Source organism: Podarcis muralis, chromosome 13, assembly GCF_964188315.1.
Source record: "Podarcis muralis chromosome 13, rPodMur119.hap1.1, whole genome shotgun sequence".
NCBI classification, from domain to species: Eukaryota; Metazoa; Chordata; class Lepidosauria; order Squamata; family Lacertidae; genus Podarcis; species Podarcis muralis.
Genome location: NC_135667.1, coordinates 50,275,714 through 50,302,672, shown reverse-complemented (window position 1 = coordinate 50,302,672; position 26,959 = coordinate 50,275,714).

Below are 26,959 nucleotides of genomic sequence, written 5' to 3'. Positions count from 1 at the left end.
CAGCCCTCAAAAACCTAACCGGCAGAAAATATTTTTTTGAAAAAATCCCTAAGCCCCGGGGTCACAATTTCAGCAAAAATCTGACTTTTGGCAATTCACTCAAAAATGGTGCCAAAAGCTTGAAAATGCTCTCCTGAAAGGTTTGGCACTCGAAACAGAAGGCTTTTTATCACAGGACAAGAAATCAGCCCTCAAAAACTTAACAGGCAGAAAATATTTTTTTGAAAAAATCCCTAAGGCCCGGGGTCACAATTTCACCAAAAATCTGACTTTTGGCTGTTCACTCAAAAATTGTGCCAACCGGTTGCAAATGATCCCCTGAAAGCTTTGGCGATGGAAACAGAAGGCTTTTTATCACAGGACAAGAAATCAGCCCTCAAAAACCTCACCGGCAGAAAATATTTTTTTGAAAAAATCCCTAAGGCACGGGGTCACAATTTCAGCAAAAATCTGACTTTTGGCTGTTCACTCAAAAATGGTGCCAAAACCTTGAAAATGCTCTCCTGAAAGGTTTGGCACTCGAAACAGAAGGCTTTTTATCACAGGACAAGAAATCAGCCCTCAAAAACTTAACCGGCAGAAAATAATTTTTTGAAAAAATCCCTAAGCCCCGGGGTCAAAATTTCAGCAAAAATCTGACTTTTGGCAATTCACTCAAAAATGGAGCCAACCGGTTGCAAATGCTCCCCTGAAAGCTTTGGCGATGGAAACAGAAGTCTTTTTATCAAAGGAAAATAAATCAGCCCTCAAAAACCTAACCGGCAGAAAATATTTTTTTGAAAAAATCCATAAGCCCCAGAGTCACAATTTCAGCAAAAATCTGACTTTTGGCAATTCACTCAAAAATGGTGCCATAAGATTGAAAATGCTCTCCTGAAAGGTTTGGCACTCGAAACAGAAGCCTTTTTGTCACAGGAGAAGAAATCAGCCCTCAAAAACCTAACCGGCAGAAAATATTTTTTTGAAAAAATCCCTAAGCCCCGGGGTCACAATTTCAGCAAAAATCTGACTTTTGGCAATTCACTCAAAAATGGTGCCAAAAGCTTGAAAATGCTCTCCTGAAAGGTTTGGCACTCGAAACAGAAGGCTTTTTATCACAGGACAAGAAATCAGCCCTCAAAAACTTAACAGGCAGAAAATATTTTTTTGAAAAAATCCCTAAGGCCCGGGGTCACAATTTCACCAAAAATCTGACTTTTGGCTGTTCACTCAAAAATTGTGCCAACCGGTTGCAAATGATCCCCTGAAAGCTTTGGCGATGGAAACAGAAGGCTTTTTATCACAGGACAAGAAATCAGCCCTCAAAAACCTCACCGGCAGAAAATATTTTTTTGAAAAAATCCCTAAGCCCCGGGGTCACAATTTCAGCAAAAATCTGACTTTTGGCTGTTCACTCAAAAATGGTGCCAAAAGCTTGAAAATGCTCTCCTGAAAGGTTTGGCACTCGAAACAGAAGGCTTTTTATCACAGGACAAGAAATCAGCCCTCAAAAACTTAACCGGCAGAAAATAATTTTTTGAAAAAATCCCTAAGCCCCGGGGTCAAAATTTCAGCAAAAATCTGACTTTTGGCAATTCACTCAAAAATGGAGCCAACCGGTTGCAAATGCTCCCCTGAAAGCTTTGGCGATGGAAACAGAAGTCTTTTTATCAAAGGAAAATAAATCAGCCCTCAAAAACCTAACCGGCAGAAAATATTTTTTTGAAAAAATCCATAAGCCCCAGAGTCACAATTTCAGCAAAAATCTGACTTTTGGCAATTCACTCAAAAATGGTGCCAAAAGATTGAAAATGCTCTCCTGAAAGGTTTGGCACTCGAAACAGAAGCCTTTTTGTCACAGGAGAAGAAATCAGCCCTCAAAAACCTAACCGGCAGAAAATATTTTTTTGAAAAAATCCCTAAGCCCCGGGGTCACAATTTCAGCAAAAATCTGACTTTTGGCAATTCACTCAAAAATGGTGCCAAAAGCTTGAAAATGCTCTCCTGAAAGGTTTGGCACTCGAAACAGAAGGCTTTTTATCACAGGACAAGAAATCAGCCCTCAAAAACTTAACAGGCAGAAAATATTTTTTTGAAAAAATCCCTAAGGCCCGGGGTCACAATTTCACCAAAAATCTGACTTTTGGCTGTTCACTCAAAAATTGTGCCAACCGGTTGCAAATGATCCCCTGAAAGCTTTGGCGATGGAAACAGAAGGCTTTTTATCACAGGACAAGAAATCAGCCCTCAAAAACCTCACCGGCAGAAAATATTTTTTTGAAAAAATCCCTAAGCCCCGGGGTCACAATTTCAGCAAAAATCTGACTTTTGGCTGTTCACTCAAAAATGGTGCCAAAAGCTTGAAAATGCTCTCCTGAAAGGTTTGGCACTCGAAACAGAAGGCTTTTTATCACAGGACAAGAAATCAGCCCTCAAAAACTTAACCGGCAGAAAATAATTTTTTGAAAAAATCCCTAAGCCCCGGGGTCAAAATTTCAGCAAAAATCTGACTTTTGGCAATTCACTCAAAAATGGAGCCAACCGGTTGCAAATGCTCCCCTGAAAGCTTTGGCGATGGAAACAGAAGTCTTTTTATCAAAGGAAAATAAATCAGCCCTCAAAAACCTAACCGGCAGAAAATATTTTTTTGAAAAAATCCATAAGCCCCAGAGTCACAATTTCAGCAAAAATCTGACTTTTGGCAATTCACTCAAAAATGGTGCCAAAAGCTTGAAAATGCTCTCCTGAAAGGTTTGGCACTCGAAACAGAAGCCTTTTTGTCACAGGAGAAGAAATCAGCCCTCAAAAACCTAACCGGCAGAAAATATTTTTTTGAAAAAATCCCTAAGCCCCGGGGTCACAATTTCAGCAAAAATCTGACTTTTGGCAATTCACTCAAAAATGGTGCCAAAAGCTTGAAAATGCTCTCCTGAAAGGTTTGGCACTCGAAACAGAAGGCTTTTTATCACAGGACAAGAAATCAGCCCTCAAAAACCTAACCGGCAGAAAATATTTTTTTGAAAAAATCCCTAAGCCCCGGGGTCACAATTTCACCAAAAATCTGACTTTTGGCTGTTCACTCAAAAATTGTGCCAACCGGTTGGAAATGATCCCCTGAAAGCTTTGGCGATGGAAACAGAAGGCTTTTTATCACAGGACAAGAAATCAGCCCTCAAAAACCTCACCGGCAGAAAATATTTTTTTGAAAAAATCCCTAAGCCCCGGGGTCACAATTTCAGCAAAAATCTGACTTTTGGCTGTTCACTCAAAAATGGTGCCAAAAGCTTGAAAATGCTCTCCTGAAAGGTTTGGCACTCGAAACAGAAGGCTTTTTATCACAGGACAAGAAATCAGCCCTCAAAAACCTAACCGGCAGAAAATATTTTTTTGAAAAAATCCCTAAGCCCCGGGGTCACAATTTCAGCAAAAATCTGACTTTTGGCTGTTCACTCAAAAATGGTGCCAAAACCTTGAAAATGCTCTCCTGAAAGGTTTGGCACTCGAAACAGAAGGCTTTTTATCACAGGACAAGAAATCAGCCCTCAAAAACTTAACCGGCAGAAAATAATTTTTTGAAAAATCCCTAAGCCCCGGGGTCAAAATTTCAGCAAAAATCTGACTTTTGGCAATTCACTCAAAAATGGAGCCAACCGGTTGCAAATGCTCCCCTGAAAACTTTGGCGATGGAAACAGAAGTCTTTTTATCAAAGGAAAATAAATCAGCCCTGAAAAACCTAACCGGCAGAAAATATTTTTTTGAAAACATCCATAAGCCCCAGAGTCACAATTTCAGCAAAAATCTGACTTTTGGCAATTCACTCAAAAATGGTGCCAAAAGCTTGAAAATGCTCTCCTGAAAGGTTTGGCACTCGAAACAGAAGCCTTTTTGTCACAGGAGAAGAAATCAGCCCTCAAAAACCTAACCGGCAGAAAATATTTTTTTGAAAAAATCCCTAAGCCCCGGGGTCACAATTTCAGCAAAAATCTGACTTTTGGCAATTCACTCAAAAATGGTGCCAAAAGCTTGAAAATGCTCTCCTGAAAGGTTTGGCACTCGAAACAGAAGGCTTTTTATCACAGGACAAGAAATCAGCCCTCAAAAACTTAACAGGCAGAAAATATTTTTTTGAAAAAATCCCTAAGCCCCGGGGTCACAATTTCAGCAAAAATCTGACTTTTGGCAGTTCACTCAAGAATGGTGCCAACCGGTTGCAAATGCTCCCCTGAAAGCTTTGCCAGTCGAAACAGAAGCCTTTTTGTCACAGGAGAAGAAATCAGCCCTCAAAAACCTAACCGGAAAAAAATATTTTTTTGAAAAAATCCCTAAGCCCCGGGGTCACAATTTCAGCAAAAATCTGACTTTTGGCAATTCACTCAAAAATGGTGCCAAAAGCTTGAAAATGCTCTCCTGAAAGGTTTGGCACTCGAAACAGAAGGCTTTTTATCACAGGACAAGAAATCAGCCCTCAAAAACCTAACCGGCAGAAAATATTTTTTTTAAAAAATCCCTAAGCCCCGGGGTCACAATTTCACCAAAAATCTGACTTTTGGCTGTTCACTCAAAAATTGTGCCAACCGGTTGCAAATGATCCCCTGAAAGCTTTGGCGATGGAAACAGAAGGCTTTTTATCACAGGACAAGAAATCAGCCCTCAAAAACCTAACCGGCAGAAAATATTTTTTTGAAAAAATCCCTAAGCCCCGGGGTCACAATTTCAGCAAAAATCTGACTTTTGGCTGTTCACTCAAAAATGGTGCCAAAAGCTTGAAAATGCTCTCCTGAAAGGTTTGGCACTCGAAACAGAAGGCTTTTTATCACAGGACAAGAAATCAGCCCTCAAAAACTTAACCGGCAGAAAATATTTTTTTGAAAAAATCCCTAAGCCCCGGGGTCACAATTTCAGCAAAAATCTGACTTTTGGCTGTTCACTCAAAAATGGTGCCAAAACCTTGAAAATGCTCTCCTGAAAGGTTTGGCACTCGAAACAGAAGGCTTTTTATCACAGGACAAGAAATCAGCCCTCAAAAACTTAACCGGCAGAAAATAATTTTTTGAAAAAATCCCTAAGCCCCGGGGTCAAAATTTCAGCAAAAATCTGACTTTTGGCAATTCACTCAAAAATGGAGCCAACCGGTTGCAAATGCTCCCCTGAAAACTTTGGCGATGGAAACAGAAGTCTTTTTATCAAAGGAAAATAAATCAGCCCTCAAAAACCTAACCGGCAGAAAATATTTTTTTGAAAACATCCATAAGCCCCAGAGTCACAATTTCAGCAAAAATCTGACTTTTGGCAATTCACTCAAAAATGGTGCCAAAAGCTTGAAAATGCTCTCCTGAAAGGTTTGGCACTCGAAACAGAAGCCTTTTTGTCACAGGAGAAGAAATCAGCCCTCAAAAACCTAACCGGCAGAAAATATTTTTTTGAAAAAATCCCTAAGCCCCGGGGTCACAATTTCAGCAAAAATCTGACTTTTGGCAATTCACTCAAAAATGGTGCCAAAAGCTTGAAAATGCTCTCCTGAAAGGTTTGGCACTCGAAACAGAAGGCTTTTTATCACAGGACAAGAAATCAGCCCTCAAAAACTTAACAGGCAGAAAATATTTTTTTGAAAAAATCCCTAAGGCACGGGGTCACAATTTCACCAAAAATCTGACTTTTGGCTGTTCACTCAAAAATTGTGCCAACCGGTTGCAAATGATCCCCTGAAAGCTTTGGCGATGGAAACAGAAGGCTTTTTATCACAGGACAAGAAATCAGCCCTCAAAAACCTAACCGGCAGAAAATATTTTTTTGAAAAAATCCCTAAGCCCCGGGGTCACAATTTCAGCAAAAATCTGACTTTTGGCTGTTCACTCAAAAATGGTGCGAAAAGCTTGAAAATGCTCTCCTGAAAGGTTTGGCACTCGAAACAAAAGGCTTTTTATCACAGGACAAGAAATCAGCCCTCAAAAACTTAACCGGCAGAAAATATTTTTTTGAAAAAATCCCTAAGCCCCGGGGTCACAATTTCAGCAAAAATCTGACTTTTGGCAATTCACTCAAAAATGGTGCCAAAAGCTTGAAAATGCTCTCCTGAAAGGTTTCGCACTCGAAACAGAAGGCTTTTTATCACAGGACAAGAAATCAACCCTCAAAAACCTAACCGGCAGAAAATATTTTTTTGAAAAAATCCCTAAGCCCCGGGGTCACAATTTCAGCAAAAATCTAAATTTTGGCTGTTCACTCAAAAATGGTGCCAACCGGTTGCAAATGCTCCCCTGAAAGGTTTGGCACTCGAAACAGAAGGCTTTTTATCACAGGACGAAAAATAAGCCCTCAAAAACTTAACCGGCAGAAAATATTTTTTTGAAAAAATCCCTCAGCCCCGGGGTCACAATTTCAGCAAAAATCTGACTTTTGGCAATTCACTCAAAAATGGTGCCAAAAGCTTGAAAATGCTCTCCTGAAAGGTTTGGCGATGGAAACAGAAGGCTTTTTATCACAGGACAAGAAATCAGCCCTCAAAAACCTAACCGGCAGAAAATATTTTTTTGAAAAAATCCCTAAGCCCCGGGGTCACAATTTCTGCAAAAATCTGACTTTTGGCAATTCACTCAAAAATGGTGCCAAAAGCTTGAAAATGCTCTCCTGAAAGGTTTGGCACTCGAAACAGAAGGCTTTTTATCACAGGACAAGAAATCAGCCCTCAAAAACTTAACAGGCAGAAAATATTTTTTTGAAAAAATCCCTAAGGCCCGGGGTCACAATTTCACCAAAAATCTGACTTTTGGCTGTTCACTCAAAAATTGTGCCAACCGGTTGCAAATGATCCCCTGAAAGCTTTGGCGATGGAAACAGAAGGCTTTTTATCACAGGACAAGAAATCAGCCCTCAAAAACCTCACCGGCAGAAAATATTTTTTTGAAAAAATCCCTAAGCCCCGGGGTCACAATTTCAGCAAAAATCTGACTTTTGGCTGTTCACTCAAAAATGGTGCCAAAAGCTTGAAAATGCTCCCCTGAAAGCTTTGGCGATGGAAACAGAAGTCTTTTTATCAAAGGAAAATAAATCAGCCCTCAAAAACCTAACCGGCAGAAAATATTTTTTTGAAAAAATCCCTAAGCCCCGGGGTCACAATTTCAGCAAAAATCTGACTTTTGGCAGTTCACTCAAGAATGGTGCCAACCGGTTGCAAATGCTCCCCTGAAAGCTTTGCCAGTCGAAACAGAAGCCTTTTTGTCACAGGAGAAGAAATCAGCCCTCAAAAACCTAACCGGAAAAAAATATTTTTTTGAAAAAATCCGTAAGCACCAGGGTCACAATTTCAGCAAAAATCTGACTTTTGGCAATTCACTCAAAAATGGTGCCAAAGGCTTGAAAATATTTTCTGCCGGTTAGGTTTTTGAGGGCTGATTTCTTGTCCTGTGATAAAAATCCTTCTGTTTCCATCGCCAAAGCTTTCAGGGGACCATTTGCAACCGGTTGGCACCATTTTTGAGTGAACAGCCAAAAGTCAGATTTTTGCTGAAATTGTGACCCCAGGGCTTAGGGATTTTTTCAAAAAAATATTTTCTGCCGGTTAGGTTTTTGAGGGCTGATTTCTTGTCCTGTGATAAAAAGTCTTCTGTTTCGAGTGCCAAACCTTTGAGGAGAGCATTTTCAAGCTTTTGGCACCATTTTTGAGTGAATTGCCAAAAGTCAGATTTTTGCTGAAATTGTGACCCCGGGGCTTAGGGATTTTTTCAAAAAAATATATTGTGCCGGTTATGTTTTTGAGGGCTGATTTCTTGTCCTGTGATAAAAAGCCTACTGTTTCGAGTGCCAAACCTTTCAGGAGAGCATTTTCAAGCTTTTGGCACCATTTTTGAGTGAATTGCCAAAAGTCACATTTTTGCTGACATTGTGACCCCGGGTCTTAGGGATTTTTTCAAAAAAATATTTTCTACCGGTTAAGTTTTTGAGGGCTGATTTCTTGTCCTGTGATAAAAAGCCTTCTGTTTCCATCGCCAAAGCTTTCAGAGGAGCATTTTCAAGCTTTTGGCACTATTTTTGAGTGAACTGCCAAAAGTTAGATTTTTGCTGAAATTGTGACCCCGGGGCTTAGGGATTTTTTCAAAAAAATATTTTCTGCCGGTTAAGTTTTTGAGGGCTGATTTCTTGTCCTGTGATAAAAAGCCTACTGTTTCGAGTGCCAAACCTTTCAGGAGAGCATTTTCAAGCTTTTGGCACCATTTTTGAATGAATTGCCAAAAGTCAGATTTTTTCTGACATTGTGACCTCGGGGCTTAGGGATTTTTTCAAAAAAATATTTTCTGCCGGTTTAGTTTTTGAGGGCTGATTTCTTGTCCTGTGATAAAAAGCCTTCTGTTTCGAGTGCCAAACCTTTCAGGAGAGCATTTTCAAGCCTTTGGCACCATTTTTGAGTGAATTGCCAAAAGTCAGATTTTTGTTGAAATTGTGACCCCGGGGCTTAGGGATTTTTTCAAAAAAATATTTTCTGCCGGTTAGGTTTTTGAGGGCTGATTTATTTTCCTTTGATAAAAAGACTTCTGTTTCCATCGCCAGAGCTTTCAGGGGAGCATTTGCAACCGGTTGGCTCCATTTTTGAGTGAATTGCCAAAAGTCAGAATTTTGCTGAAATTGTGACCCCGGGTCTTAGGGATTTTTTCAAAAAAATATTTTCTACCGGTTAAGTTTTTGAGGGCTGATTTCTTGTCCTGTGATAAAAAGCCTTCAGTTTCCATCGCCAAAGCTTTCAGGGGAGCATTTTCAAGCTTTTGGCACCATTTTTGAGTGAACTGCCAAAAGTTAGATTTTTGCTGAAATTGTGACCCCGGGGCTTAGGGATTTTTTCAAAAAAATATTTTCTGCCGGTTAAGTTTTTGAGGGCTGATTTCTTGTCCTGTGATAAAAAGCCTACTGTTTCGAGTGCCAAACCTTTCAGGAGAGCATTTTCAAGCTTTTGGCACCATTTTTGAATGAATTGCCAAAAGTCAGATTTTTTCTGACATTGTGACCTCGGGGCTTAGGGATTTTTTAAAAAAAATATTTTCTGCCGGTTAAGTTTTTGAGGGCTGATTTCTTGTCCTGTGATAAAAAGCCTTCTGTTTTGAGTGCCAAACCTTTCAGGGGAGCATTTTCAAGATTTTGGCACCATTTTTGAGTGAATTGCCAAACGTCAGATTTTTGTTGAAATTGTGACCCCGGGGCTTAGGGATTTTTTCAAAAAAATATTTTCTACCGGTTAAGTTTTTGAGGGCTGATTTCTTGTCCTGTGATAAAAAGCCTTCTGTTTCGAGTGCCAAAGCTTTCAGGGGAGCATTTTCAAGCTTTTGGCACCATTTTTGAGTGAACTGCCAAAAGTTAGATTTTTGCTGAAATTGTGACCCCGGGGCTTAGGGATTTTTTCAAAAAAATATTTTCTACCGGTTAAGTTTTTGAGGGCTGATTTCTTGTCCTGTGATAAAAAGCCTTCTGTTTCCATCGCCAAAGCTTTCAGGGGAGCATTTTCAAGCTTTTGGCACCATTTTTGAGTGAACTGCCAAAAGTTAGATTTTTGCTGAAATTGTGACCCCGGGGCTTAGGGATTTTTTCAAAAAAATATTTTCTGCCGGTTAAGTTTTTGAGGGCTGATTTCTTGTCCTTTGATAAAAAGACTTCTGTTTCCATCGCCAAAGCTTTCAGAGGAGCATTTGCATCCGGTTGGCACCATTTTTGAGTGAATTGCCAAAAGTCAGATTTTTGCTGAAATTGTGACCTTAGGGATTTTTTCAAAAAAAGATTTTTTTCCGGTTAGGTTTTTGAGGGCTGATTTCTTCTCCTGTGACAAAACGCTTCTGTTTCGACTGCCAAAGCTTTCAGGAGAGCATTTTCAAGTTTTTGGCACCATTTTTGAGTGAATTGCCAAAAGTCAGATTTTTGCTGAAATTGTGACCCCGGGGCTTAGGGATTTTTTCAAAAAAATATTTTCTGCCGGTTAGGTTTTTGAGGGCTGATTTCTTGTCCTGTGATAAAAAGCGTTCTGTTTCGAGTGCCAAACCTTTCAGGAGAGCATTTTCAAGCTTTTGGCACCATTTTTGAGTGAATTGCCAAAAGTCAGATTTTTGCTGAAATTGTGACCCCGGGGCTTAGGGATTTTTTCAAAAAAATATTTTCTGCCGGTTAAGTTTTTGAGGGCTGATTTCTTGTCCTGTGATAAAAAGCCTTCTGTTTCGAGTGCCAAACCTTTCAGGAGAGATTTTTCAAGCTTTTGGCACCATTTTTGAGTGAATTGCCAAAAGTCAGATTTTTGCTGAAATTGTGACCCCGGGGCTTAGGGATTTTTTCAAAAAAATATTTTCTGCCGGTTAGGTTTTTGAGGGCTGATTTCTTGTCCTGTGATAAAAAGCCTTCTGTTTCCCGCGCCAAAGCTTTCAGGGGACCATTTGCAACCGGTTGGCCCAATTTTTGAGTGAACAGCCAAAAGTCAGATTTTTGCTCTAATTGTGACCCCGGGGCTTAGGGATTTTTTCAAAAAAATATTTTCTGCTGGTTAAGTTTTTGAGGGCTGATTTCTTGTCCTGTGATAAAAAGCCTTCTGTTTCCATCGCCAAAGCTTTCAGGGGAGCATTTGCAACCGGTTGGCACCATTTTTGAGTGAATTGCCAAAAGTCAGATTTTTGCTGAAATTGTGACCCCGGGGCTTAGGGATTTTTTCAAAAAAATATTTTCTGCCGGTTAGGTTTTTGAGGGCTGATTTCTTGTCCTGTGATAAAAAGCCTTCTGTTTCCATCGCCAAAGCTTTCAGGGGACCATTTGCAACCGGTTGGCACCATTTTTGAGTGAACAGCCAAAAGTCAGATTTTTGCTGAAATTGTGACGCCGGGGCTTAGGGATTTTTTCAAAAAAATATTTTCTGCCGTTTAGGTTTTTGAGGGCTGATTTCTTGTCCTGTGATAAAAAGTCTTCTGTTTCGAGTGCCAAACCTTTGAGGAGAGCATTTTCAAGCTTTTGGCAACATTTTTGAGTGAATTGCCAAAAGTCAGATTTTTGCTGAAATTGTGACCCCGGGGCTTAGGGATTTTTTCAAAAAAATATTTTCTGCTGGTTAAGTTTTTGAGGGCTGATTTCTTGTCCTGTGATAAAAAGCCTTCTGTTTCCATCGCCAAAGCTTTCAGGGGAGCATTTGCAACCGGTTGGCCCAATTTTTGAGTGAACAGCCAAAAGTCAGATTTTTGCTCTAATTGTGACCCCGGGGCTTAGGGATTTTTTCAAAAAAATATTTTCTGCTGGTTAAGTTTTTGAGGGCTGATTTCTTGTCCTGTGATAAAAAGCCTTCAGTTTCCATCGCCAAACCTTTCAGGGGAGCATTTTCAAGCTTTTGGCACCATTTTTGAATGAATTGCCAAAAGTCAGATTTTTTCTGACATTGTGACCTCGGGGCTTAGGGATTTTTTCAAAAAAATATTTTCTGCCGGTTAGGTTTTTGAGGGCTGATTTATTTTCCTTTGATAAAAAGACTTCTTTTTCCATCGCCAGAGCTTTCAGGGGAGCATTTACAACCGGTTGGCTCCATTTTTGAGTGAATTGCCAAAAGTCAGAATTTTGCTGAAATTGTGACCCCGGGTCTTAGGGATTTTTTGAAAAAAATATTTTCTGCCGGTTAAGTTTTTGAGGGCTGATTTCTTGTCCTGTGATAAAAAGCCTTCTGTTTTGAGTGCCAAACCTTTCAGGGGAGCATTTTCAAGATTTTGGCACCATTTTTGAGTGAATTGCCAAACGTCAGATTTTTGTTGAAATTGTGACCCCGGGGCTTAGGGATTTTTTCAAAAAAATATTTTTTGCCCGTTAAGTTTTTGAGGGCTGATTTCCTGTCATGTGATAAAAAGCCTTCTGTTTCCATCGCCAAAGCTTTCAGGGGAGCATTTGCAACCGGTTGGCTCCATTTTTGAGTGAATTGCCAAAAGTCAGAATTTTGCTGAAATTGTGACCCCGGGTCTTAGGGATTTTTTCAAAAAAATATTTTCTACCGGTTAAGTTTTTGAGGGCTGATTTCTTGTCCTGTGATAAAAAGCCTTCTGTTTCCATCGCCAAAGCTTTCAGGGGAGCATTTTCAAGCTTTTGGCACCATTTTTGAGTGAACTGCCAAAAGTTAGATTTTTGCTGAAATTGTGACCCCGGGGCTTAGGGATTTTTTCAAAAAAATATTTTCTGCCGGTTAAGTTTTTGAGGGCTGATTTCTTGTCCTTTGATAAAAAGACTTCTGTTTCCATCGCCAAAGCTTTCAGAGGAGCATTTGCAACCGGTTGGCACCATTTTTGAGTGAATTGCCAAAAGTCAGATTTTTGCTGAAATTGTGACCTTAGGGATTTTTTCAAAAAAAGATTTTTTTCCGGTTAGGTTTTTGAGGGCTGATTTCTTCTCCTGTGACAAAACGCTTCTGTTTCGACTGCCAAAGCTTTCAGGAGAGCATTTTCAAGTTTTTGGCACCATTTTTGAGTGAATTGCCAAAAGTCAGATTTTTGCTGAAATTGTGACCCCGGGGCTTAGGGATTTTTTCAAAAAAATATTTTCTGCCGGTTAGGTTTTTGAGGGCTGATTTCTTGTCCTGTGATAAAAAGCCTTCTGTTTCGAGTGCCAAACCTTTCAGGAGAGCATTTTCAAGCTTTTGGCACCATTTTTGAGTGAATTGCCAAAAGTCAGATTTTTGCTGAAATTGTGACCCCGGGGCTTAGGGATTTTTTCAAAAAAATATTTTCTGCCGGTTAAGTTTTTGAGGGCTGATTTCTTGTCCTGTGATAAAAAGCCTTCTGTTTCGAGTGCCAAACCTTTCAGGAGAGATTTTTCAAGCTTTTGGCACCATTTTTGAGTGAATTGCCAAAAGTCAGATTTTTGCTGAAATTGTGACCCCGGGGCTTAGGGATTTTTTCAAAAAAATATTTTCTGCCGGTTAGGTTTTTGAGGGCTGATTTCTTGTCCTGTGATAAAAAGCCTTCTGCTTCCCGCGCCAAAGCTTTCAGGGGACCATTTGCAACCGGTTGGCCCAATTTTTGAGTGAACAGCCAAAAGTCAGATTTTTGCTCTAATTGTGACCCCGGGGCTTAGGGATTTTTTCAAAAAAATATTTTCTGCTGGTTAAGTTTTTGAGGGCTGATTTCTTGTCCTGTGATAAAAAGCCTTCTGTTTCCATCGCCAAAGCTTTCAGGGGAGCATTTGCAACCGGTTGGCACCATTTTTGAGTGAATTGCCAAAAGTCAGATTTTTGCTGAAATTGTGACCCCGGGGCTTAGGGATTTTTTCAAAAAAATATTTTCTGCCGGTTAGGTTTTTGAGGGCTGATTTCTTGTCCTGTGATAAAAAGTCTTCTGTTTCGAGTGCCAAACCTTTGAGGAGAGCATTTTCAAGCTTTTGGCAACATTTTTGAGTGAATTGCCAAAAGTCAGATTTTTGCTGAAATTGTGACCCCGGGGCTTAGGGATTTTTTCAAAAAAATATATTGTGCCGGTTATGTTTTTGAGGGCTGATTTCTTGTCCTGTGATAAAAAGCCTTCTGTTTCCCGCGCCAAAGCTTTCAGGGGACCATTTGCAACCGGTTGGCCCAATTTTTGAGTGAACAGCCAAAAGTCAGATTTTTGCTCTAATTGTGACCCCGGGGCTTAGGGATTTTTTCAAAAAAATATTTTCTGCTGGTTAAGTTTTTGAGGGCTGATTTCTTGTCCTGTGATAAAAAGCCTTCTGTTTCCATCGCCAAAGCTTTCAGGGGAGCATTTGCAACCGGTTGGCACCATTTTTGAGTGAATTGCCAAAAGTCAGATTTTTGCTGAAATTGTGACCCCGGGGCTTAAGGATTTTTTCAAAAAAATATTTTCTGCCGGTTAAGTTTTTGAGGGCTGATTTCTTGTCCTGTGATAAAAAGCCTTCTGTTTCCATCGCCAAAGCTTTCAGGGGAGCATTTTCAAGCTTTTGGCACCATTTTTGAGTGAATTGCCAAAAGTCAGATTTTTGCTGAAATTGTGACCCCGGGGCTTAGGGATTTTTTCAAAAAAATATTTTCTGCCGGTTAGGTTTTTGAGGGCTGATTTCTTGTCCTGTGATAAAAAGCCATCTGTTTCCATCGCCAAAGTTTTCAGGGGAGCATTTTCAAGCTTTTGGCACCATTTTTGAATGAATTGCCAAAAGTCAGATTTTTGCTGACATTGTGACCCCGGGGCTTAGGGATTTTTTCAAAAAAATATTTTCTACCGGTTAAGTTTTTGAGGGCTGATTTCTTGTCCTGTGATAAAAAGCCTTCTGTTTCCATCGCCAAAGCTTTCAGGGGAGCATTTTCAAGCTTTTGGCACCATTTTTGAGTGAACTGCCAAAAGTTAGATTTTTGCTGAAATTGTGACCCCGGGGCTTAGGGATTTTTTCAAAAAAATATTTTCTGCCGGTTAAGTTTTTGAGGGCTGATTTCTTGTCCTGTGATAAAAAGCCTACTGTTTCGAGTGCCAAACCTTTCAGGAGAGCATTTTCAAGCTTTTGGCACCATTTTTGAATGAATTGCCAAAAGTCAGATTTTTTCTGAAATTGTGACCCCGGGTCTTAGGGATTTTTTGAAAAAAATATTTTCTGCCGGTTAAGTTTTTGAGGGCTGATTTCTTGTCCTGTGATAAAAAGCCTTCTGTTTTGAGTGCCAAACCTTTCAGGGGAGCCTTTTCAAGATTTTGGCACCATTTTTGAGTGAATTGCCAAACGTCAGATTTTTGTTGAAATTGTGACCCCGGGGCTTAGGGATTTTTTCAAAAAAATATTTTTTGCCCGTTAAGTTTTTGAGGGCTGATTTCCTGTCATGTGATAAAAAGCCTTCTGTTTCCATCGCCAAAGCTTTCAGGGGAGCATTTGCAACCGGTTGGCTCCATTTTTGAGTGAATTGCCAAAAGTCAGAATTTTGCTGAAATTGTGACCCCGGGTCTTAGGGATTTTTTCAAAAAAATATTTTCTACCGGTTAAGTTTTTGAGGGCTGATTTCTTGTCCTGTGATAAAAAGCCTTCTGTTTCCATCGCCAAAGCTTTCAGGGGAGCATTTTCAAGCTTTTGGCACCATTTTTGAGTGAACTGCCAAAAGTTAGATTTTTGCTGAAATTGTGACCCCGGGGCTTAGGGATTTTTTCAAAAAAATATTTTCTGCCGGTTAAGTTTTTGAGGGCTGATTTCTTGTCCTTTGATAAAAAGACTTCTGTTTCCATCGCCAAAGCTTTCAGAGGAGCATTTGCAACCGGTTGGCACCATTTTTGAGTGAATTGCCAAAAGTCAGATTTTTGCTGAAATTGTGACCTTAGGGATTTTTTCAAAAAAAGATTTTTTTCCGGTTAGGTTTTTGAGGGCTGATTTCTTCTCCTGTGACAAAACGCTTCTGTTTCGACTGCCAAAGCTTTCAGGAGAGCATTTTCAAGTTTTTGGCACCATTTTTGAGTGAATTGCCAAAAGTCAGATTTTTGCTGAAATTGTGACCCCGGGGCTTAGGGATTTTTTCAAAAAAATATTTTCTGCCGGTTAGGTTTTTGAGGGCTGATTTCTTGTCCTGTGATAAAAAGCCTTCTGTTTCGAGTGCCAAACCTTTCAGGAGAGCATTTTCAAGCTTTTGGCACCATTTTTGAGTGAATTGCCAAAAGTCAGATTTTTGCTGAAATTGTGACCCCGGGGCTTAGGGATTTTTTCAAAAAAATATTTTCTGCCGGTTAAGTTTTTGAGGGCTGATTTCTTGTCCTGTGATAAAAAGCCTTCTGTTTCGAGTGCCAAACCTTTCAGGAGAGATTTTTCAAGCTTTTGGCACCATTTTTGAGTGAATTGCCAAAAGTCAGATTTTTGCTGAAATTGTGACCCCGGGGCTTAGGGATTTTTTCAAAAAAATATTTTCTGCCGGTTAGGTTTTTGAGGGCTGATTTCTTGTCCTGTGATAAAAAGCCTTCTGTTTCCCGCGCCAAAGCTTTCAGGGGACCATTTGCAACCGGTTGGCCCAATTTTTGAGTGAACAGCCAAAAGTCAGATTTTTGCTCTAATTGTGACCCCGGGGCTTAGGGATTTTTTCAAAAAAATATTTTCTGCTGGTTAAGTTTTTGAGGGCTGATTTCTTGTCCTGTGATAAAAAGCCTTCTGTTTCCATCGCCAAAGCTTTCAGGGGAGCATTTGCAACCGGTTGGCACCATTTTTGAGTGAATTGCCAAAAGTCAGATTTTTGCTGAAATTGTGACCCCGGGGCTTAGGGATTTTTTCAAAAAAATATTTTCTGCCGGTTAGGTTTTTGAGGGCTGATTTCTTGTCCTGTGATAAAAAGTCTTCTGTTTCGAGTGCCAAACCTTTGAGGAGAGCATTTTCAAGCTTTTGGCAACATTTTTGAGTGAATTGCCAAAAGTCAGATTTTTGCTGAAATTGTGACCCCGGGGCTTAGGGATTTTTTCAAAAAAATATATTGTGCCGGTTATGTTTTTGAGGGCTGATTTCTTGTCCTGTGATAAAAAGCCTTCTGTTTCCCGCGCCAAAGCTTTCAGGGGACCATTTGCAACCGGTTGGCCCAATTTTTGAGTGAACAGCCAAAAGTCAGATTTTTGCTCTAATTGTGACCCCGGGGCTTAGGGATTTTTTCAAAAAAATATTTTCTGCTGGTTAAGTTTTTGAGGGCTGATTTCTTGTCCTGTGATAAAAAGCCTTCTGTTTCCATCGCCAAAGCTTTCAGGGGAGCATTTGCAACCGGTTGGCACCATTTTTGAGTGAATTGCCAAAAGTCAGATTTTTGCTGAAATTGTGACCCCGGGGCTTAAGGATTTTTTCAAAAAAATATTTTCTGCCGGTTAAGTTTTTGAGGGCTGATTTCTTGTCCTGTGATAAAAAGCCTTCTGTTTCCATCGCCAAAGCTTTCAGGGGAGCATTTTCAAGCTTTTGGCACCATTTTTGAGTGAATTGCCAAAAGTCAGATTTTTGCTGAAATTGTGACCCCGGGGCTTAGGGATTTTTTCAAAAAAATATTTTCTGCCGGTTAGGTTTTTGAGGGCTGATTTCTTGTCCTGTGATAAAAAGCCATCTGTTTCCATCGCCAAAGTTTTCAGGGGAGCATTTTCAAGCTTTTGGCACCATTTTTGAATGAATTGCCAAAAGTCAGATTTTTGCTGACATTGTGACCCCGGGGCTTAGGGATTTTTTCAAAAAAATATTTTCTACCGGTTAAGTTTTTGAGGGCTGATTTCTTGTCCTGTGATAAAAAGCCTTCTGTTTCCATCGCCAAAGCTTTCAGGGGAGCATTTTCAAGCTTTTGGCACCATTTTTGAGTGAACTGCCAAAAGTTAGATTTTTGCTGAAATTGTGACCCCGGGGCTTAGGGATTTTTTCAAAAAAATATTTTCTGCCGGTTAAGTTTTTGAGGGCTGATTTCTTGTCCTGTGATAAAAAGCCTACTGTTTCGAGTGCCAAACCTTTCAGGAGAGCATTTTCAAGCTTTTGGCACCATTTTTGAATGAATTGCCAAAAGTCAGATTTTTTCTGACATTGTGACCTCGGGGCTTAGGGATTTTTTCAAAAAAATATTTTCTGCCGGTTTAGTTTTTGAGGGCTGATTTCTTGTCCTGTGATAAAAAGCCTTCTGTTTCGAGTGCCAAACCTTTCAGGAGAGCATTTTCAAGCCTTTGGCACCATTTTTGAGTGAATTGCCAAAAGTCAGATTTTTGTTGAAATTGTGACCCAGGGGCTTAGGGATTTTTTCAAAAAAATATTTTCTGCCGGTTAGGTTTTTGAGGGCTGATTTATTTTCCTTTGATAAAAAGACTTCTGTTTCCATCGCCAGAGCTTTCAGGGGAGCATTTGCAACCGGTTGGCTCCATTTTTGAGTGAATTGCCAAAAGTCAGAATTTTGCTGAAATTGTGACCCCGGGTCTTAGGGATTTTTTCAAAAAAATATTTTCTACCGGTTAAGTTTTTGAGGGCTGATTTCTTGTCCTGTGATAAAAAGCCTTCTGTTTCCATTGCCAAATCTTTCAGGGGAGCATTTTCAAGCTTTTGGCACCATTTTTGAGTGAATTGCCAAAAGTCAGATTTTTGTTGAAATTGTGACCCCGGGGCTTAGGGATTTTTTCAAAAAAATATTTTTTGCCCGTTAAGTTTTTGAGGGCTGATTTCCTGTCATGTGATAAAAAGCCTTCTGTTTCCATCGCCAAAGCTTTCAGGGGAGCATTTGCAACCGGTTGGGACCATTTTTGAGTGAACAGTCAAAAGTCAGATTTTTGCTGAAATTGTGACCCCGGGGCTTAGGGATTTTTTCAAAAAAATATTTTCTCCCGGTTAGGTTTTTGAGGGCTGATTTATTTTCCTTTCATAAAAAGACTTCTGTTTCCATCGCCAAAGCTTTCAGGGGAGCATTTGGAAGCGGTTGGCACCATTTTTGAGTGAATTGCCGAAAGTCAGATTTTTGCTGAAATTGTGACCCCGGGGCTTAGGGATTTTTTCAAAAAAATATTTTCTGCCAGTTAGGTTTTTGAGGGCTGATTTCTTGTCGTGTGATAAAAAGCCTTCTGTTTCGAGTGCCAAACCTATCAGGGGAGCATTTTCAAGCTTTTGGCACCATTTTTGAGTGAATTGCCAAAAGTCAGATTTTTGTTGAAATTGTGACCCCGGGTCTTAGGGATTTTTTCAAAAAAATATTTTTTGCCCGTTAAGTTTTTGAGGGCTGATTTCTTGTCCTGTGATAAAAAGCCTTCTGTTTCCATCGCCAAAGCTTTCAGTGGAGCATTTGCAACCGGTTGGCACCATTTTTGAGTGAACAGCCAAAAGTCAGATTTTTGCTGAAATTGTGACCCCGGGCCTTAGGGATTTTTTCAAAAAAATATTTTCTGCCGGTTAGGTTTTTGAGGGCTGATTTATTTTCCTTTCATAAAAAGACTTCTGTTTCCATCGCCAAAGCTTTCAGGGGAGCATTTGCAAGCGGTTGGCACCATTTTTGAGTGAACAGCCAAAAGTCAGATTTTTGCTGAAATTGTGACCCCGGGGCTTAGGGATTTTTTCAAATATTTTCTGCCGGTTAGGTTTTGGAGGGCTGATTTCTTGTTCTGTGATAAAAAGTCTTCTGTTTCGAGTGCCAAACCTTTGAGGAGAGCATTTTCAAGCTTTTGGCACCATTTTTGAGTGAATTGCCAAAAGTCAGATTTTTGCTGAAATTGTGACCCCGGGGCTTAGGGATTTTTTCAAAAAAATATATTGTGCCGGTTATGTTTCTGAGGGCTGATTTCTTGTCCTGTGATAAAAAGCCTTCTGTTTCGAGTGCCAAACCTTTCAGGAGAGAATTTTCAAGCTTTTGGCACAATTTTTGAGTGAATTGCCAAAAGTCACATTTTTGCTGATATTGTGACCCCGGGGCTTGGGGATTTTTTCAAAAAAATATTTTCTGCTGGTTAGGTTTTTGAGGGCTGATTTCTTGTCCTGTGATAAAAAGACTTCTGTTTCCATCGCCAAAGCTTTCAGGGGAGCATTTTCAAGCTTTTGGCACCATTTTTGAATGAATTGCCAAAAGTCAGATTTTTGCTGAAATTGTGACCCCGGGGCTTAGGGATTTTTTCAAAAAAATATTTTCTACCGGTTAAGTTTTTGAGGGCTGATTTCTTGTCATGTGATAAAAAGCCTTCTGTTTCCATCGCCAAACCTTTCAGGAGAGCATTTTCAAGCTTTTGGCACCATTTTTGAGTGAATTGCCAAAATTCAGATTTTTGCTGAAATTGTGACTCTGGGGCTTATGGATTTTTTCAAAAAAATATTTTCTGCCGGTTAGGTTTTTGAGGGCTGATTTCTTGTCGTGTGATAAAAAGCCTTCTGTTTCGAGTGCCAAACCTTTCAGGAGAGCATTTTCAAGCTTTTGGCACCATTTTTGAGTGAACAGTCAAAAGTCAGATTTTTGCTGAAATTGTGACCCCGGGGCTTAGGGATTTTTTCAAAAAAATATTTTCTGCCGGTTAACTTTTTGAGGGCTGATTTATTTTCCTTTCATAAAAAGAGTTCTGTTTCCATCGCCAAAGCTTTCAGAGGAGCATTTGCAACCGGTTGGCACCATTTTTGAGTGAATTGCCAAAAGTCAGATTTTTGCTGAAATTGTGACCTTAGGGATTTTTTCAAAAAAATATTTTTTTCCGGTTAGGTTTTTGAGGGCTGATTTCTTCTCCTGTGACAAAAAGGCTTCTGTTTCGACTGCCAAAGCTTTCAGGAGAGCATTTTCAAGTTTTTGGCACCATTTTTGAGTGAATTGCCAAAAGTCAGATTTTTGCTGAAATTGTGACCCCGGGGCTTAGGGATTTTTTCAAAAAAATATTTTCTGCCCGTTAGGTTTTTGAGGGCTGATTTCTTGTCCTGTGATAAAAAGCCTTCTGTTTCGATTGCCAAACCTTTCAGGAGAGAATTTTCAAGCTTTTGGCACCATTTTTGAGTGAATTGCCAAAAGTCAGATTTTTGCTGAAATTGTGACCCCGGGGCTTAGGGATTTTTTCAAAAAAATATTTTCTGCCGGTTAAGTTTTTGAGGGCTGATTTCTTGTCCTGTGATAAAAAGCCTTCTGTTTCGAGTGCCAAACCTTTCAGGAGAGCATTTTCAAGCTTTTGGCACCATTTTTGAGTGAATTGCCAAAAGTCAGATTTTTGCTGAAATTGTGACCCCGGGGCTTAGGGATTTTTTCAAAAAAATATTTTCTGCCGGTTAGGTTTTTGAGGGCTGATTTCTTGTCCTGTGATAAAAAGCCTTCTGTTTCCCGCGCCAAAGCTTTCAGGGGACCATTTGCAACCGGTTGGCCCAATTTTTGAGTGAACAGCCAAAAGTCAGATTTTTGCTCTAATTGTGACCCCGGGGCTTAGGGATTTTTTCAAAAAAATATTTTCTGCTGGTTAAGTTTTTGAGGGCTGATTTCTTGTCCTGTGATAAAAAGCCTTCTGTTTCCATCGCCAAAGCTTTCAGGGGAGCATTTGCAACCGGTTGGCACCATTTTTGAGTGAATTGCCAAAAGTCAGATTTTTGCTGAAATTGTGACCCCGGGGCTTAGGGATTTTTTCAAAAAAATATTTTCTGCCGGTTAAGTTTTTGAGGGCTGATTTCTTGTCCTGTGATAAAAAGTCTTCTGTTTCCATCGCCAAAGTTTTCAGGGGAGTATTTTCAAGCTTTTGGCAACATTTTTGAGTGAATTGCCAAAAGTCAGATTTTTGCTGAAATTGTGACCCCAGGGCTTAGGGATTTTTTCAAAAAAATATATTGTGCCGGTTATGTTTTTGAGGGCTGATTTCTTGTCCTGTGATAAAAAGCCTTCTGATTCGAGTGCCAAACCTTTCAGGAGAGCATTTTCAAGCTTTTGGCACCATGTTTGAATGAATAGCCAAAAGTCACATTTTTGCTGAAATTGTGAAATTAGGGATTTTTTCAAAAAAATATTTTCTGCCGGTTAGGTTTTTGAGGGCTGATTTCTTGTCCTGTGATAAAAAGCCTTCTGTTTCCATCGCCAAAGCTTTCAGGGGAGCATTTGCAACCGGTTGGCACCATTTTTGAGTGAATTGCCAAAAGTCAGATTTTGGTTGAAATTGTGACCCCGGGGCTTAGGGATTTTTTCAAAAAATTATTTTCTGCCGTTTAAGTTTTTGAGGGCTGATTTCTTGTCCTGTGATAAAAAGCCTTCTGTTTCCATCGCCAAAGCTTTCAGGGGAGCATTTGCAACCGGTTGGCACCATTTTTGAGTGAACAGCCAAAAGTCAGATTTTTTGCTGAAATTGTGACCCCGGGGCTTAGGGATTTTTTCAAAAAAATATTTTCTGCCGGTTAAGTTTTTGAGGGCTGATTTCTTGTCCTGTGATAAAAAGCCTTCTGTTTCGAGTGCCAAACCTTTCAGGAGAGCATTTTCAAGCTTTTGGCACCATTTTTGAATGAATTGCCAAAAGTCAGATTTTTGCTGACATTGTGACCCCGGGGCTTAGGGATTTTTTCAAAAAAATATTTTCTGCCGGTTAGGTTTTTGAGGGCTGATTTCTTGTCCTGTGATAAAAAGCCTTCTGTTTCCATCGCCAAAGCTTTCAGGGGAGCATTTGCAACCGGTTGGCTCCATTTTTGAGTGAATTGCCAAAAGTCAGATTTTTGCTGAAATTTTGACCCCGGGGCTTAGGGATTTTTTGAAAAAAATATTTTCTGCCGGTTAAGTTTTTGAGGGCTGATTTCTTGTCCTGTGATAAAAAGCCTTCTGTTTCGAGTGCCAAACCTTTCAGGGGAGCATTTTCAAGCTTTTGGCACCATTTTTGAGTGAATTGCCAAAAGTCAGATTTTTGTTGAAATTGTGACCCCGGGGCTTAGGGATTTTTTCAAAAAATTATTTTCTGCCGGTTAAGTTTTTGAGGGCTGATTTCTTGTCCTGTGATAAAAAGCCTTCTGTTTCCATCGCCAAAGCTTTCAGGGGAGCATTTGCAACCGGTTGGCACCATATTTGAGTGAACAGCCAAAAGTCAGATTTTTGCTGAAATTGTGACCCCGGGGCTTAGGGATTTTTTCAAAAAAATATTTTCTGCCGGTTAAGTTTTTGAGGGCTGATTTCTTGTCCTGTGATAAAAAGCCTTCTGTTTCGAGTGCCAAACCTTTCAGGAGAGAATTTTCAAGCTTTTGGCACCATTTTTGAGTGAATTGCCAAAAGTCAGTTTTTTGCTGAAATTGTGACCCCGGGGCTTGGGGATTTTTTCAAAAAAATATTTTCTGCCGGTTAGGTTTTTGAGGGCTGATTTCTTGTCCTGTGATAAAAAGCCTACTGTTTCGAGTGCCAAACCTTTCAGGAGAGCATTTTCAAGCTTTTGGCACCATTTTTGAATGAATTGCCAAAAGTCAGATTTTTTCTGACATTGTGACCTCGGGGCTTAGGGATTTTTTCAAAAAAATATTTTCTGCCGGTTTAGTTTTTGAGGGCTGATTTCTTGTCCTGTGATAAAAAGCCTTCTGTTTCGAGTGCCAAACCTTTCAGGAGAGCATTTTCAAGCCTTTGGCATCATTTTTGAGTGAATTGCCAAAAGTCAGATTTTTGTTGAAATTGTGACCCCGGGGCTTAGGGATTTTTTCAAAAAAATATTTTCTGCCGGTTAGGTTTTTGAGGGCTGATTTATTTTCCTTTGATAAAAAGACTTCTGTTTCCATCGCCAGAGCTTTCAGGGGAGCATTTGCAACCGGTTGGCTCCATTTTTGAGTGAATTGCCAAAAGTCAGATTTTTGCTGAAATTGTGACCCCGGGTCTTAGGGATTTTTTGAAAAAAATATTTTCTGCCGGTTAAGTTTTTGAGGGCTGATTTCTTGTCCTGTGATAAAAAGCCTTCTGTTTTGAGTGCCAAACCTTTCAGGGGAGCATTTTCAAGCTTTTGGCACCATTTTTGAGTGAATTGCCAAAAGTCAGATTTTTGTTGAAATTGTGACCCCGGGGCTTAGGGATTTTTTCAAAAAAATATTTTTTGCCCGTTAAGTTTTTGAGGGCTGATTTCCTGTCCTGTGATAAAAAGCCTTCTGTTTCCATCGCCAAAGCTTTCAGGGGAGCATTTGCAACCGGTTGGGACCATTTTTGAGTGAACAGCCAAAAGTCAGATTTTTGCTAAAATTGTGACCCCGGGGCTTAGGGATTTTTTCAAAGAAATATTTTCTCCCGGTTAGGTTTTTGAGGGCTGATTTATTTTCCTTTCATAAAAAGACTTCTGTTTCCATCGCCAAAGCTTTCAGGGGAGCATTGGAAGCGGTTGGCACCATTTTTGAGTGAATTGCCAAAAGTCAGATTTTTGCTGAAATTGTGACCCCGGGGCTTAGGGATTTTTTCAAAAAAATTTTTCTGCCGGTTAAGTTTGAGGGCAGATTTCTTGTCCTGTGATAAAAAGCCTACTGTTTCGAGTGCCAAACCTTTCAGGAGAGCGTTTTCAAGCTTTTGGCACCATTTTTGAATGAATTGCCAAAAGTCAGATTTTTGCAGAAATTGTGACTCTGGGGCTTATGGATTTTTTCAGAAAAATATTTTCTGCCGGTTAGGTTTTTGAGGGCTGATTTATTTTCCTTTGATAAAAAGACTTCTGTTTCCATCGCCAAAGCTTTCAGGGGAGTATTTGCAACCGGTTGGCACCATTTTTGAGTGAATTGCTAAAAGTCATATTTTTGCTGAAATTGTGACCCCCGGGCTTAGGGATTTTTTCAAAAAAATATTTTCTGCCGGTTAAGTTTTTGAGGGCTGATTTCTTGTCCTGTGATAAAAAGCCTACTGTTTCGAGTGCCAAACCTTTCAGGGGAGCATTTTCAAGCTTTTGGCACCATTTTTGAGTGAATTGCCAAAAGTCAGATTTTGGTTGAAATTGTGACCCCGGGGCTTAGGGATTTTTTCAAAAAATTATTTTCTACCGCTTAAGTTTTTGAGGGCTGATTTCTTGTCCTGTGATAAAAAGCCTTCTGTTTCCATCACCAAAGCTTTCAGGGGAGCATTTGCAACCGGTTGGCACCATTTTTGAGTGAACAGCCAAAAGTCAGATTTTTTGCTGAAATTGTGACCCCGGGGTTTAGGGATTTTTTCAAAAAAATATTTTCTGCCGGTTAAGTTTTTGAGGGCTGATTTCTTGTCCTGTGATAAAAAGTATTTTGTTTCCATCGCCAAAGTTATCAGGGGAGTATTTGCAACCGGTTGGCACCATTTTTGAGTGAATTGCTAAAAGTCATATTTTTGCTGAAATTGTGACCCCCGGGCTTAGGGATTTTTTCAAAAAAATATTTTCTGCCGGTTAAGTTTTTGAGGGCTGATTTCTTGTCCTGTGATAAAAAGCCTTCTGTTTCGAGTGCCAAACCTTTCAGGAGAGCATTTTCAAGCTTTTGGCACCATTTTTGAATGAATTGCCAAATGTCAGATTTTTGCTGACATTGTGACCCCGGGGCTTAGGGGTTTTTTCAAAAAAATATTTTCTGCCGGTTAGGTTTTTGAGGGCTAATTTCTTGTCCTGTGATAAAAAGCCTTTTGTTTCGAGTGCCAAACCTTTCAGGAAAGCATTTTCAAGCGTTTGGCACCATTTTTGAGTGAATTGCCAAAAGTCAGATTTTTGTTGAAATTGTGACCCCGGGACTTAGGGATTTTTTCAAAAAAATATTTTCTGCTGGTTAGGTTTTTGAGGGCTGATTTCTTGTCCTGTGATAAAAAGACTTCTGTTTCCATCGCCAAAGCTTTCAGGGGAGCATTTTCAAGCTTTTGGCACCATTTTTGAATGAATTGCCAAAAGTCAGATTTTTGCTGAAATTGTGACCCCGGGGCTTAGGGATTTTTTCAAAAAAATATTTTCTACCGGTTAAGTTTTTGAGGGCTGATTTCTTGTCATGTGATAAAAAGCCTTCTGTTTCCATCGCCAAACCTTTCAGGAGAGCATTTTCAAGCTTTTGGCACCATTTTTGAGTGAATTGCCAAAATTCAGATTTTTGCTGAAATTGTGACTCTGGGGCTTATGGATTTTTTCAAAAAAATATTTTCTGCCGGTTAGGTTTTTGAGGGCTGATTTCTTGTCGTGTGATAAAAAGCCTTCTGTTTCGAGTGCCAAACCTTTCAGGAGAGCATTTTCAAGCTTTTGGCACCATTTTTGAGTGAACAGTCAAAAGTCAGATTTTTGCTGAAATTGTGACCCCGGGGCTTAGGGATTTTTTCAAAAAAATATTTTCTGCCGGTTAACTTTTTGAGGGCTGATTTATTTTCCTTTCATAAAAAGAGTTCTGTTTCCATCGCCAAAGCTTTCAGAGGAGCATTTGCAACCGGTTGGCACCATTTTTGAGTGAATTGCCAAAAGTCAGATTTTTGCTGAAATTGTGACCTTAGGGATTTTTTCAAAAAAATATTTTTTTCCGGTTAGCTTTTTGAGGGCTGATTTCTTCTCCTGTGACAAAAAGGCTTCTGTTTCGACTGCCAAAGCTTTCAGGAGAGCATTTTCAAGTTTTTGGCACCATTTTTGAGTGAATTGCCAAAAGTCAGATTTTTGCTGAAATTGTGACCCCGGGGCTTAGGGATTTTTTCAAAAAAATATTTTCTGCCCGTTAGGTTTTTGAGGGCTGATTTCTTGTCCTGTGATAAAAAGCCTTCTGTTTCGATTGCCAAACCTTTCAGGAGAGAATTTTCAAGCTTTTGGCACCATTTTTGAGTGAATTGCCAAAAGTCAGATTTTTGCTGAAATTGTGACCCCGGGGCTTAGGGATTTTTTCAAAAAAATATTTTCTGCCGGTTAAGTTTTTGAGGGCTGATTTCTTGTCCTGTGATAAAAAGCCTTCTGTTTCGAGTGCCAAACCTTTCAGGAGAGCATTTTCAAGCTTTTGGCACCATTTTTGAGTGAATTGCCAAAAGTCAGATTTTTGCTGAAATTGTGACCCCGGGGCTTAGGGATTTTTTCAAAAAAATATTTTCTGCCGGTTAGGTTTTTGAGGGCTGATTTCTTGTCCTGTGATAAAAAGCCTTCTGTTTCCCGCGCCAAAGCTTTCAGGGGACCATTTGCAACCGGTTGGCCCAATTTTTGAGTGAACAGCCAAAAGTCAGATTTTTGCTCTAATTGTGACCCCGGGGCTTAGGGATTTTTTCAAAAAAATATTTTCTGCTGGTTAAGTTTTTGAGGGCTGATTTCTTGTCCTGTGATAAAAAGCCTTCTGTTTCCATCGCCAAAGCTTTCAGGGGAGCATTTGCAACCGGTTGGCACCATTTTTGAGTGAATTGCCAAAAGTCAGATTTTTGCTGAAATTGTGACCCCGGGGCTTAGGGATTTTTTCAAAAAAATATTTTCTGCCGGTTAAGTTTTTGAGGGCTGATTTCTTGTCCTGTGATAAAAAGTCTTCTGTTTCCATCGCCAAAGTTTTCAGGGGAGTATTTTCAAGCTTTTGGCAACATTTTTGAGTGAATTGCCAAAAGTCAGATTTTTGCTGAAATTGTGACCCCAGGGCTTAGGGATTTTTTCAAAAAAATATATTGTGCCGGTTATGTTTTTGAGGGCTGATTTCTTGTCCTGTGATAAAAAGCCTTCT